We start from the raw sequence: 12,182 nt of genomic DNA, 5'->3' as shown, positions 1-12,182 counted from the left end.
TGACCGCCTTCCTCCTGCCCCTAAATCTCCCTACTCCAACTCCATCCCATCAAATGCTCAATCATCTGAAATGCCGAGAAAAGTGGTTTTTGGCCATTTTTAGAAAATGCATATTTTGCATAATTATTAAAATTGTTTTAATTTTACTGGTCCTCTCTGGAACAATACCTACCACCTCCAAAAAAAAATTAGGATCATAAGTGTATTTTTGCAAAAATGCATTTATTTTGCATAATGCCAAACATTTCTAAGTCCCAGATTTTTTTTTTTAACACAGGTGAAAAAATGAAAGATGCTCAGAATCATCTGAAATGCAGATAAAAGTGGTTTTTAGCCATTTTTAGAAAAATGCATATTTATGCATAATTTTAATTTTCTGGGATTTTTCCTTTACTCTCTGAGACAATACCTACCACCTCCAAAAAGAATTAGGATCATAAATGTTTTAGTGTCCGGTCCCGCTATCTACACTAACAGACATATGCGCACATTGCGAAAACCTATGAGTAGAAAGTGATTCCCGCCAGCCACGATAATGGGCTGTCATGAATCTTCCGGAGCGCAAAGCGGGTACAGGGAAGTTGTTTAATGACAAACTCTGCTTTTATGACCGTTGAGTGCTCCTTTATCGGAGCTTCGAGGAAGGAGTGCATTCTGAGGGGTTAAAAAGGGGGAATAATTCAGAAATCCACCAGTTTTATCCAGACCTAAACCTTAGTCCTAATCCTTACCCTAAAAACATTAAATTGCAATAGCAGACAGCTTAAAAACAAAAAAAGCTCATTACTCTAAACCCCACCAACAACTTTTGAAGCTTAAAGCAGGGTAAACTAGTCAAGATGGAATACAATGGGAGGTGAATTGTAAGGAAGTAACATCCAAATTTACCGAATCCTTAATCCATCAAACTCTATGCACATCTCTAACCCTAATTCTGGGGGTATCTCCAAGCCAGCACTCTGGTGACATGCGCTGACCCGGGCATTCAACCCTAAATTTTCACTCCGAGAAGGTCAGAAATACCTTTGCCATGGTTCGCTTGCCTATTGCGAAGAGTTGGTCTGTTCCTGTGCTGTTCTAGAGAAATGTGTTTCTAAAGTGAGTCCTGCTACCCACGATGATGAGCTGTGATGCTTCTTCCTGAGCATAAAGCAGGTACAGAGAAGTGGTTTAATCACAAGTTCTGTGCTTTTGTGGAAAGAAGCATGCTCTGAGTGGTAAAATGCAGAGAGCCATCAATTAATTTTATTTAAAACAAACTGCCGTAGCAGTGAACTTAAAAAAAAAAAAAAAAAAAAATCATTTATAATGCTCCAACCCCCACCATCAATTTTTCAAGTTTAAACCGGGATAAACCAATCAAGATACAAGACAGTGGGAGATCAATTGTAAAGAAGAAAAATCATCCAAATTGAACCTACCATTAACCCATCAACCTCTCTCCATAACCCTAATCCTGAGGGTTTCTCCAAGCCAGCGCTTAGGCACTGTCCACCTGAGCAGATAAAACTTGACCCAAACCCTACCGAAACATGTAGAAAGAACCATCTGTTAATTTGATCCAAAACTTTGACTACGAGAAGCTTGGTATTCTCCTTCAGAAATGACATTGCTGTGGTTAGTTTGGCTCCTGCTAAGAATTAATCCCACAAAGAATACCATAGTAACAGAGATTGTCTTGGCGGTTGCCAAGCTAACCACTCCAGTGGCATTTCTGATGGAAAGTACAGAGCTTCTCGGTGTCAAAGGTTTGGATAAAATTAACGGATAGCTCAGTCTACGTTTTTCTGTTGGACTTGGCGGTAGAACTAGGGTAAGAGGTTTTTGTTTTGTTTTTTTGCTCAAGCGGCCAGTCTCGCTAACCAAAAGCTTCAGAAGACTGTATTTTCAGCTATCATTTCTGCCGTTCTTAACTTGAAATATGTTTCTACTAGAGGAACCCTGCTGCAATGTAGCGGTTTGGTTATCCACCCGTCTAAATCTTCCTCCTCTTCATCCTGCCAGCTAGCCGCCTGCCCCTAAACCCCCCACTCCAACTCCCTCCCCCCAAAATGCTCAGTATCATCTGAAATGCCGAGAAAAGTGGTTTACCCTCCAACTCCCTCCCCCAAATACTCAGAATCATCTGAAATGCCGAGAAAAGTGGTTTTTAGCCGTTTTTAGAAAATGCATATTTTGCATAAGTATGTATAATTATTAAAATTGTTTTAATTTTCTGGTCCTCTCTGGAACAATACCTACCAACTCCAAAAAAAATTAGGATCATAGGTGCATTTTTGCAAAAATGCATTTATTTTGCATAATGCCAAACATTTCTAAGTCCCAGATTTTTTTTTTTACATAGGTGAAAAAATGAAAGATGCTCAGAATCATCTGAAGTGCAGATAAAAGTGGTTTTTAGCCATTTCTAGAAAAATGCATATTTATGCATAATTTTAATTTTCTGGGATTTTTCCTTTACTCTGAGTCAATACCTACCACCTCCAAAAAGAATTGGGATCTTAAATGCTTTAGTTTTCTGGTTCCACTGAATAACAGACATATGCGCACACACACACACATTACGAAAACATATGAGTAGAAAGTGATTCCCGCCAGCCACGATAATGGGCTGTCATGAATCTTCCTGAGCGCAAAGCGGGTACAGGAAAGTTGTTTAATGACAAACTCTGCTTTTATGACTCTTGAGTGTTCCTTTATGGGAGCTTCGAGGAAGGAGCGCATTCTGCTACTGCTAAGAGTTGGTCTCTTTTGCTGTGGTAATCTATGTGCGATTGTCTGCCTGAGCTGATAAAACCCTTACGCTAACCAAACCGAAACATTGTAGAAAGAGCATACGTTAATAAGATCCAAAACTGTCACTCCCATTCACATGGGGAGCTTTGCTACTGAGATTTACTCTCTGTTGCTGTGAGATTGTTTGCCTGAGCAGATAAAACCCTTACCGAATCCCAAACCCTACCTCAACCAAAACATGAAGAAAGTCATCAGTTAATTTGATGCAAAATGCTGACTACGAGAAACTAGGTACTTTATTTCAGAATTGTCATTGCTGTGTTTAGCTTGCCTACTGCGAAGTGCTAGTCTCGGTTGTTATGCTATTCTGTGTGGGATTGTCTGCCTGAGCAGGTAAAACCCTTACCCTATCCCAACTGAAACATGTAGAAAGAGCAATCTGTTAGTTTTATCTGAAACTATCTGTTCAGAAATGCTACTGCGGAGGTAGTTGCTGTGGTATCGTTTGCCTGAGCATATAAAACTCTTAGCCAAACTCATCCCTAACCGAAAGATGTAGAAAGAGCAATCTGTTAATTTTATCCAAACCCTTTCAGTTGGAAAAGCTCAGTACTTTCCATCAGAAATGACTGTCATGGATAGCTTGGCTACTGCTAAGAGTTATTCTCTGGTGTGGTATTTTTTTGTGGGATTGTTTGACTGAGCAGATAAAACCCTTACGCTTAGCGAAATATGTGGAAAGAACCGTCCAGTAATTTTATCCAAAATTTTCACTCCGAGAAGCTTGGTACTTTCAATCAGAAATGCCATTGCCGTGGTTAGCTTGGCTACTGCGAAGAGTTGGTCTCTGTTGCTGTTGTATTCTCCGTGCGATTGTCTGCCTGAGCTGATAAAACCCTTACCCTAATTGAAACATGTAGAAACGGCCTCCGTGAATTTTTTCCCGAAATTATCACTCAGAAGCTCGGTACTTGAGAAGACCAGTGCCATTGCTGTGTTTAGCTTGGCTACAGCGAAGTTAGCCTCTGTTGCTGTGGGATTGTCTGCCTGAGCAGGTAAAACCCTTACGCTAACCAAATCGAAACATTGTTGTAAGAGCATATTTTAATGAGATCCAAAACTGTCACTCCGAGAAGCCTAGTACTTTCCATCAGAAATGCCATTGCCATGGTGAGCTTTGCTATTGCGAAGAGTTAGTCTCTGTTGCTGTGAGATTGTTTGCCTGAGCAGATAAAACCCTTAGGCAAACCCTACCTCAACGAAAACATGAAGAAATTCATTGGTTGATTTGATCCAAAATTGTCTACGAGAAAGTCGGCACTTTTTCAAAATTGTCATTTCTGTGTTTAGCTTGGCTACTGCGAAGTGGTAGTCTCCGTCGCTGTGAGATTGTCTGCCTCAGCAGGTAAAACACTTACCCTAACCCAACCGAAACATGTAGAAAGAACCATCCGTTTATTTTACCCAAAACTATCGCTGCGACAAGCTCACTGCTCTCCATCAGAAATGCCATTGCCGTGGTTGGCTTGGCTACCACCAAGACTGTCTGTTGCTGTGGTATTTCTACAGGATTATCTGGCTGAGCAGATAAAACCCTTACTCTTTAGTGAAACATGTAGAAAGAGTCATCTGTTAACTTCATCCGGAACTATCACTCGGAGAAGCTTGGTACTTTCCATCAGAAATGACTTTGCTGTGGTTAGATTAGCTACTATGAAGAGTTAGACTCTGTTGCTGTGGTATTCTCTGTTTGATTGTCTACCTGAGCTGATAAAACCCTTATCCTAAGCAAAACATGTAGAAGGAGCCGTCCATTAATTTTATCCAAAACTTTCACTCCGAGAAGCTTGGTACTTTCCATCAGTAATGCCATTGCCGTAGTTAGCTTTGCTACTACGAAGAGTTAGTCTCTGTTGCCGTGGTGTTTTCTGTGTGATTGTCTGCCTGAGCTGATAAAACCCTTACACTAAGCGAAATATGTAGAAAGAGCTGTCCAGTAATTTTATCCAAAACTTTCACTCCGAGAATCTTGGTACTTAAGTAATACCATTGCCCTGGTTTGCTTGGCTACCACAAAGAGTTGGTATCTGTTGCTATTGTATTTCTGCGGGATTGTCCGACTGAACAGATAAAACCCTTACACTAAGCGAAACATGTAGAAAGAGCCGTCCAGTAATTTTATCCAAAACTTTCTCTCCGAGAAACTTGGTACTTTCCATCAGAAATGCCGTTGCTGTGGTTAGCTTGGCTACTGCGAAGAGTTGGTCTGTTTTGCTGTGGTAATCTATGTGCGATTATCTGCCTGAGCTGATAAAACCCTTAAGCTAACCAAACCGAAACATTGTCAAAAGAGCATACGTTAATAAGATCCAAAACTGTCACTCCCATTCACATGGTGAGCTTTGCTACTGAGATTTACTCTCTGTTGCTGTGAGATGGTTTGACTGACCAGATTAAACCCCTACGCTTAGCGAAATATGTAGAAAGAGCCGTCCATTAATTTTATCCAAAACTTTCACTCCGAGAAGCTTGGTACTTTCCATCAGAAATGCCATTGCCGTGGTTAGCTTGGCTACTGCGAAGAGTTGGACTCTGTTGCTGTGGTATTCTCTGTTTGATTGTCTACCTGAGCTGATAAAACCCTTACCCTAAGCGAAACATGTAGAAGGAGCCATCCATTAATTTTATCCAAAGCTTTCACTCCAAGAAGCTTGGTAGTTTCCATCAGGAATGCCATTGCTGTAGTTAGCTTGGCTACTACGAAGAGTTAGTCTCTGTTGCTGTTGTTCTCTGTGCGATTGACTGCCTGAGCTGATAAAACCCTTACACTAAGCAAAATATGTCAAAAAAGCTGTCCAGTAATTTTACCCAAAACTTTCACTCCGAGAAGCTTGGTGCTTTCCATCAGTAATGCCATTGCCGTAGTTACCTTGGCTACTACGAAGACTTAGACTTCGTTGCTGTGGTGTTCTCTATGTGACTGTCTGCCTGAGCTGATAAAACCCTTACACTAAGCGAAATATGTAGAAAGAGCTGTCCAGTAATTTTATCCAAAACTTTCACTCCGAGAAGCTTGGTACTTTCCATCAAAAATGCCATTGCTGTGGTTAGCATGGCTATTGTGAAGAGTTGGACTCTGTTGCTGTGGTATTCTCTGTTTCATTGTTTGCCTGAGCAGATAAAACACTTACCCTAACCCAACCGAAACATGTAGAAAGAGCCATCTGTTTATTTTATCCAAAACTATCGCGCCGAGAAGCTCTGTACGTTCCATCCGCAGTGCCATTGCCGTAATTAGCTTGGCTACGATGAAGAGTTGGTCTCTGTTGCTGTGGGATTTCTGAGTGATTGTTCGACTAAATGGATAAAACCCTTACCGTAAGCGAAACATGTAGAAAGCAGTCCAGTAATTTTATCCAAAACTTTCACTCGGAGAAGCTTGGTACATTCCATTGCAGTGGTTAGCTTGGCTACTGCGAAGAGGTAGTGTCTGTTGCTGTGGTATTCTCTGTGCAATTGTCTACCTGAGCTGATAAAACCCCTTACCCTAAGCAAAATATGTTGAAAGAGCCGTCCAGTAATTTTATCTAAAACGTTTGCTTCGAGAAGCTTGGTACTTGCCATCAGAAATGCCATTGCCGTGGTTAGCTTGGCTACTGCGAAGAGTTGGACTCTGTTGCTGTGGTATTCTCTGTGCGATTGTCTACCTGAGCTGATAAAACCCATACCCTAAGCAAAACATGTAGAAAGAGCCATGTTGTTCTACATCTTTCAGTCAGGGTTGGTGTAGGGTTATGGTCAGCAACAGAGACTGTCTGCCTGTGCAGATAAAACCCTTATACTAAACCTATCCCAACCCTTAAAAATGTAGAATGAGCCAGTCGTTAATTGTATACAAACCTAAAGCTCCAAGACCCTCGGTATTTACCATCAGAAATGCCATTGCCGTGGTTAGCTTGACTCCTGCTAAGAATTAATCCCACAAAGAATACCATAGTAAGATTGACTGTCTTGGCGGTTGCAAAGCTAATCACTGCAGTGGCGTTTCTGATGGAAAGTACAGAGCTTTTCGGTGTGAAAGGTTTGGATAAAATTAACGGATAGCTCATTCTACATTTTTTTTTTTTTATTAGACTTGGGGGTAGAACTAGAGTAAGAGGTTTGTTTTTTGTTTGCTCAGGCAGCCAGTCTCTGCTGTAGGATTGTCTGCCCTAGCAGATCAAACCCCAGCCCTAACCGTAAGATCCATCCGTTAAGTTTATCCAAACCTAACTCTAACCAAAATCTGCAGAAGACTGTATTTTCAGCAATCATTTCTGCCGTTCTTAACTTGAAATATGTTTCTAAAGTGATTCCGCCAGCCACGATTATGGGCTGTCGTGAATCTTCCTGAGCGCAAAGCGGGTACAGCGAAGTTGTTTAATGACGAACTTTGCTTTTATGATCGTTGAGTGCTCCTTTATGGGAGCTTCGAGGAAGGAGCACATTCTGATGGGTTAAAGGGGGGGGGGGGAATCCACCAGTTTTATCCAGACCTAAACCTTATTCCTAATCCTTACCCTAAAAACATTAAATTGCAATAGCAGACAACTTCAAAAAAAAAGAAGCTTATATTACTCTAAACCCCACCAACAACTTTTGAAGCTTAAAGCAGGGTAAACTAATCAAGATGGAAGACAATGGGAGGTGAATTGTAAGGAAGAAACATCCAAATTTACCGTATCCTTAATCCATCAAACTCTATCCACATCTCTAACCCTAATTCTGGGGGTATCTCCAAGCCGGCACTCTGGTGACACGCGCTGACCCGGGCATTCAACCCTAAACTTTCACTCCGAGAAGGTCAGTATTATCCATCAGAAATACCATTGCCATGGTTCGCTTGCCTATTGCGAAGAGTTAGTCTCTGTTGCTGTGCTGTTCTAGAGAAATGTGTTTCTAAAGTGAGTCCTGCTACCCACGATGATGAGGTGTGATGCTTCTTCCTGAGCATAAAGCAGGTACACAGAAGTGGTTTAATCACAAGTTCTGTGCTTTTGTGGAAAGAAGCATGCGCTGAGTGGTAAAAAGCAGAGAGCCATCAATTAATTTTATTTAAACCTAACCCTAAAAACAAACTGCCATAGCAGTGAACTTAAAAAAAAAAATCATTTATAATGCTCCAACCCCCACCATCAATTTTTCAAGTTTAAACGGGGTAAACCAAGATACAAGACAGTGGGAGATCAATTGTAAAGAAGAAAAATCATCCAAATTGAACCTACCATTAACCCATCAAACTCTCTCCATAACCCTAATCCTGAGGGTTTCTCCAAGCCGGCGCTTAGGCACTGTCCACCTGAGCAGATAAAACTTTACCCAAACCCTACCTAAACCGAAACATGTAGAAAGAACCATCTGTTAATTTGATCCAAAACTTGGACTACGAGAAGCTTGGTATTCTCCTTCAGAAATGACATTGCTGTGGTTAGTTTGGCTCCTGCTAAGAATTAATCCCACAAAGAATACCATAGTAACAGAGACTGTCTTGGCGGTTGCCAAGCTCACCACTACAGTGGCATTTCTGATAGAAAGTACAGAGCTTCTCTGTGTCAAAGGTTTGGATAAAATTAACGGATAGCTCAGTCTACATTTTTCTGTTGGACTTGGCGGTAGAACTAGGGTAAGAGGTTTTTTTTTTTTTTTTTTTTTTTGCTCAGGCAGCCAGTCTCTGCTGTAGGATTGTCTGCCCTAACCGTAAGATCCATCCGTTAAGTTTATCCAAACCTAACGCTAACCAAAACCTGCAGAAGACTGTATTTTCAGTGCTCATTTCTGCCGTTCTTAACTTGAAATACGTTTCTACTAGAGGAACCCTGCTGCAATGTAGCGGTTTGGTTATCCACCCATCTAAATCTTCCTCTTCATCCTGCCAGCTAACCGCCTGCCCCTAAACCCCCCACTCCAACTCCCTCCCCCCCAATGCTCAGAATCATCTGAAATGCCAAGAAAAGTGGTTTTTAGCCATTTTTAGAAAATGCATATTTTGCATAATTATGTATAATTATTAAAATTGTTTTAATTTTCTGCTATTTTTCTGGTCCTCTCTGGAACAATAGCTACCACCTCCAAAAAAAATTAGGATCATAAGTGCATTTTTGCAAAAATGCATTTATTTTGCATAATGCCAAACATTTCTAAGTCCCAGGTTTTTTTTTTTTTACATAGGTGAAAAAATGAAAGATGCTCAATCATCAGAAATGCAGATAAAAGTGGTTTTTAGCCATTTTTAGAAAAATGTATATTTATGCATAATTTTAATTTTCTGGGATTTTTCCTTTACTCTCAGACAATACCTACCACCTCCAAAAAGAATTAGGATCATAAATGCTTTAGTTTCCGGTCCCGCTATTTACACTAACTAACAGGCCTATACGCGCACACACACATTACGAAAACCTATGAGTAGAAAGTGATTCCCGCCAGCCACGGTAATGGGCTGTCATGAATCTTCCTGAGCGCAAAGCGGGTACTGGGAAGTTGTTTAATGACAAACTCTGCTTTTACGACCGTTAAGTGCTCCTTTATGGGAGCTTCGAGGAAGGAGCACATTCTGATGGGTTAAAGAGGGGGGGAAATCCACCAGTTTTATCCAGACCTAAACCTTATTCCTAATCCTTACCCTAAAAACATTAAATTGCAATAGCAGACAACTTCCAAAAAAAAGCTTATATTACTCTAAACCCCACCAACAACTTTTGAAGCTTAAAGCAGGGTAAACTAATCAAGATGGAAGACAATGGGAGGTGAATTGTAAGGAAGAAACATCCAAATTTACCGTATCCTTAATCCATCAAACTCTATCCACATCTCTAACCCTAATTCTGGGGGTATCTCCAAGCCGGCACTCTGGTGACACGCGCTGACCCGGGCATTCAACCCTAAACTTTCACTCCGAGAAGGTCAGTATTATCCATCAGAAATACCATTGCCATGGTTCGCTTGCCTATTGCGAAGAGTTAGTCTCTGTTGCTGTGCTGTTCTAGAGAAATGTGTTTCTAAAGTGAGTCCTGCTACCCACGATGATGAGGTGTGATGCTTCTTCCTGAGCATAAAGCAGGTACAGAGAAGTGGCTTAATCCCAATTTCTGTGCTTTTGTGGAAAGAAGCATGCTCTGAGTGGTAAAATGCAGAGAGCCATCAATTAATTTCATTTAAACCTAACCCTAAAAACAAACTGCCATAGCAGTGAACTTCAAAAAAAAATCATTTATAATGCTCCAACCCCCACCATCAATTTTTCAAGTTTAAACGGGGTAAACCAATCAAGATACAAGACAGTGGGCGATCAATTGTAAAGAAGAAAAAACATCCAAATTGAACCTCCCATTAAACTCTCTCCATAACCCTAATCCTGAGGGTTTCTCCAAGCCGGCGCTTAGGCACTGTCCACCTGAGCAGATAAAACTTTACCCAAACCCTACCTAAACCGAAACATGTAGAAAGAACCATCTGTTAATTTGATCCAAAACTTTGACTATGAGAAGCTTGGTATTCTCCTTCAGAAATGACATTGCTGTGGTTAGTTTGGCTCCTGCTAAGAATTAATCCCACAAAGAGTACCATGGTAACAGAGACTGTCTTGGTGGTTGCCAAGCTAACCACTGCAGTGGCATTTCTGATGGAAAGTACAGAGCTTCTCGGTGTCAAAGGTTTGGATAAAATTAATGGATAGCTCAGTCTACGTTTTTCTGTTAGACTTGGCGGTAGAACTAGGGTAAGAGGTTTTTTTTTTTTTTTTTTTTTTTTTACTCAGGCACCAAGTCTCTGCTGTAGGATTGTCTGCCCTAGCAGATCAAACCCCAGCCCTAACTGTAAGATCCATCCGTTAAGTTTATCCAAACCTAACGCTAACTAAAAGCTGCAGAAGACTGTATTTTCAGTGCTCATTTCTGCCATTCTTAACTTGAAATATGTTTCTACTAGAGGAACCCTGCTGCAATGTAGCAGTTTGGTTATCCACCCATCTAAATCTTCCTCTTCATCCTGCCAGCTAACCGCCTGCCCCTAAACCCCCCACTCCAACTCCCTCCCCCCCAATGATCAGAATCATCTGAAATGCCGAGAAAAGTGGTTTACCCCCCTACTCCAACTCCCTCCCCCCAAATGCTCAGAATCATCCGAAATTCCGAGAAAAGTGGTTTTAGCCATTTTTAGAAAATGCATATTTTGCATAATTATGTATAATTATTAAAATTTTTCTGCTATTTTTCTGGTCCTCTCTTGAACAATAGCTACCACCTCCAAAAAAAATTAGGATCATAAGTGCATTTTTGCAAAAATGCATTTATTTTGCATAATGCCAAACATTTCTAAGTCCCAGATTTTTTTTTTTTACATAGGTGGAAAAAATGAAAGCTGCTCAATCGTCTGAAATGCAGATAAAAGTGGTTTTTAGCCATTTTTAGAAAAATGCATATTTATGCATAATTTTAATTTTCTGGGATTTTTCCTTTACTCTCAGACAATACCTACCACCTTCAAAAAGAATTAGGATCATGAATGCTTTAATTTCCGGTCCCGCTATTTACACTAACCGACATATACGCGCACACACACATTACGAAAACCTATGAGTGGAAAGTGATTCCCGCCAGCACGATAATGGGCTGTCATGAATCTTCCTGAGCGCAAAGCGGGTACAGGGAAGTTGTTTAATGACAAGCTTTGCTTTTATGATCGTTGAGTGCTCCTTTATGGGAGCTTCGAGGAAGGAGCACATTCTGATGGGTTAAAGAGGGGGGGAAATCCACCAGTTTTATCCAGACCTAAACCTTATTCCTAATCCTTACCCTAAAAACATTAAATTGCAATAGCAGACAACTTCAAAAAAAAAGAAGCTTATATTACTCTAAACCCCACCAACAACTTTTGAAGCTTAAAGCAGGGTAAACTAATCAAGATGGAAGACAATGGGAGGTGAATTGTAAGGAAGAAACATCCAAATTTACCGTATCCTTAATCCATCAAACTCTATCCACATCTCTAACCCTAATTCTGGGGGTATCTCCAAGCCGGCACTCTGGTGACACGCGCTGACCCGGGCATTCAACCCTAAACTTTCACTCCGAGAAGGTCAGTATTATCCATCAGAAATACCATTGCCATGGTTCGCTTGCCTATTGCGAAGAGTTAGTCTCTGTTGCTGTGCTGTTCTAGAGAAATGTGTTTCTAAAGTGAGTCCTGCTACCCACGATGATGAGGTGTGATGCTTCTCCCTGAGCATAAAGCAGGTACAGAGAAGTGGCTTAATCCCAATTTCTGTGCTTTTGTGGAAAGAAGCATGCTCTGAGTGGTAAAAAGCAGCGAGCCATCAATTAATTTCATTTAAACCTAACCCTAAAAACAAACTGCCGTAGCAGTGAACTTAAAAAAAAAAAAAAATTTATAATGCTCCAACCCCCACC

The 12,182-nt window shown here is 40.8% G+C and overlaps 1 non-coding gene and 7 pseudogenes across 1 annotated transcript; all 8 read left to right on the top strand.

The window, feature by feature from the left end:
* Nucleotides 1-481: 481 nt before the first annotated feature.
* Nucleotides 482-663, top strand: LOC130130236 (small nucleolar RNA U3; annotated as a pseudogene).
* Nucleotides 664-1,051: 388 nt separating this feature from the next.
* Nucleotides 1,052-1,219, top strand: LOC130130228 (small nucleolar RNA U3; annotated as a pseudogene).
* A 5,808-nt stretch (nt 1,220-7,027) lies between these two features.
* LOC130130199 (small nucleolar RNA U3) lies at nt 7,028-7,233 on the top strand. Its single transcript, XR_008812117.1, has one exon. It is a non-coding gene; the product is annotated as a small nucleolar RNA U3 (small nucleolar RNA).
* A 397-nt stretch (nt 7,234-7,630) lies between these two features.
* LOC130130231 (small nucleolar RNA U3) lies at nt 7,631-7,800 on the top strand (annotated as a pseudogene).
* Nucleotides 7,801-9,149: 1,349 nt separating this feature from the next.
* LOC130130242 (small nucleolar RNA U3) lies at nt 9,150-9,337 on the top strand (annotated as a pseudogene).
* Nucleotides 9,338-9,729: 392 nt separating this feature from the next.
* On the top strand, nt 9,730-9,899 carry LOC130130229 (small nucleolar RNA U3; annotated as a pseudogene).
* A 1,476-nt stretch (nt 9,900-11,375) lies between these two features.
* On the top strand, nt 11,376-11,502 carry LOC130130239 (small nucleolar RNA U3; annotated as a pseudogene).
* Nucleotides 11,503-11,902: 400 nt separating this feature from the next.
* LOC130130234 (small nucleolar RNA U3) lies at nt 11,903-12,072 on the top strand (annotated as a pseudogene).
* The last annotated feature ends 110 nt before the right edge of the window (nt 12,073-12,182 follow it).

This window comes from Lampris incognitus, chromosome 19, assembly GCF_029633865.1.
Source record: "Lampris incognitus isolate fLamInc1 chromosome 19, fLamInc1.hap2, whole genome shotgun sequence".
NCBI classification, from domain to species: domain Eukaryota; kingdom Metazoa; phylum Chordata; class Actinopteri; order Lampriformes; family Lampridae; genus Lampris; species Lampris incognitus.
Note: the sequence above shows the minus strand (reverse complement) of the source record. Positions and strands in the feature narration are given on the sequence as shown.